This window comes from Arachis ipaensis, chromosome B9, assembly GCF_059453495.1.
Source record: "Arachis ipaensis isolate K30076 ecotype BB chromosome B9, ASM5945349v1, whole genome shotgun sequence".
Taxonomy (NCBI): Eukaryota; Viridiplantae; Streptophyta; class Magnoliopsida; order Fabales; family Fabaceae; genus Arachis; species Arachis ipaensis.
In genome coordinates this window covers 90,293,193-90,295,158 of record NC_142444.1, presented here as the reverse complement: position 1 = coordinate 90,295,158, position 1,966 = coordinate 90,293,193, and positions in this window count along the sequence as shown.

Here is a 1,966-nt window from a genome sequence, read left to right as displayed (position 1 = left end):
GCAATTCATATCATGTCACTCTTAGAACCTTGAACAAATCTTTTTACACCACATGGCCACAAACTAAGTTTGGTGTCACCAATGTTGCATACATGGATAGTTAAATAGTCAGTTGGTTTGCATTCATGAATAGCACTTAGTTAAAAACAAAAAAAATTTAAAAAGTAGTTATTCCATTTTTTTAATTTTTGCCGCCACTATCCAAAATTCATTAGTTACATTCCTTTTATCTTATAGGAGAAATGAAGGGAAGATTGGAAGGAATTGATGGGACAATTGAAGAAGGAAGGTTCGGCCACTTCAAAAAGAGGGGACTATACACATGTCATCAAGGGAAATGCATTGGGAAATGTTGCCATGCAATATTGGAAGAATAACACGCTTGGAAACTAAACCAACCCCATCATAAAAGTGATGATCCTTGTGCCCATCCCATGCTAAACCCCATCCGTTCATTATAAGCCTACACTATCAATCCACACCTTTCATTTACTCACCACTTTTCTATATAAGTGGTTCCTAGTCTGTACCTCTTTACATTCTAATTCCTCTTTCTTTGTACTTTCGGAACTCAACACCTCTTACCCAATCGAAAGCACTCTCACCCACTCCCTTAACTACACCCTATCCTAACCCGGCCGAATTCCATCATCTATCCACACCCTTCAACACCTTCACATATCAAAAGTCACTTATGGCATCATCAAGCTCCAAAAGGCGAAAGGGAAAGACACCGGTGGAGAGCATTCCTTTTAATGAAGTAAAGTTCAAGACCGCCTTTCATGAGCTTCAATTCGAATGTATAAAACACAAGAAAGTATTGCCAGAGCTGACATTCCAATTCAACGATGATGAGTGCCCACATATTAGAGAAAAGATTGAACAGAGGGGTTGGCAAGAGCTCATGAACCCAAAAACAAAGATAAATGCAAATCTCATTAAGGAGTTCTATGCCAATGTAGCCAGAGAAGACAACACCGAGGCTCCTACCTTCAAAAGCTATGTGAGAGGAACAGAGGTGGATTTCAGTCCCAATGCTATAATGAGGACTCTTCATTTTAGATCACAACCCTCTGACAAGCCAAGTTATCAAGCAAGAATAAGTAATGGCCCCGACAATGATGAGCTTGAAGAAATTGTGAATGACATGTGTGTCATAGGATCGGATTGGGAACGGTATTCGGATAAAAGGCCACGGTTCATTAGAAGAGGAGATCTCATCCTGGAAGCCAAAGGATGGTTTGAACTCATGAGAAGATCTATCCTTCCAGCCTCGAACAATTCTGAGGTCAATATTGCTCGAGCTACTATGCTACATTGCATTATGAGCGATGGAGACTTTAATGTACATGAAATTATAGCTGAAGGAATCCAAGAAGCAGCTGAAAAGATTGATCCGAGTGCTCAGCTTTTGTATCCCAGTACCATCCTGAGACTATGTAAGAAAGCCAAGGTGGTCTTCGAAGACAGCAATCCACATTGGGTAAACCTTGCGAGGTTAGTTACGCTCCAGCGTATAACTTATGTGGCACCCGTCCAACAACAAAGAAGGCCTCAAATAAGGAAAAGAACATCACAAGAAGGACCTCATCAAGAAGAATACCAGAAAGAAAAGTACTATGATCCAACTAATATAAATCTGGTTCACATTCAAGGAGCCATTGAGGACTTGGCAAAGAGACATATGGAAGGACAAGAGCAACAACTACACTTTCAATCCCAACGGATGGATCGTCAGGAAGAACTACTTGCTAACTGGATGAATCAACAAGGAGAGTGGCAGAAACAACAAATAGAGCAGCAACAGGAACACTACTCCCAGCTCACTCAAGCCATCAATCAAGTGACTGAAAGGCAAGAGCGTCAAGATAAACGCCTTCAAGAACTCAACCAATGTCAGCTAGCTCAGATGAAAGCATTCAATGAGTTCAGCATGCTTAATGAAGGACGGTAACTACATAGGGAA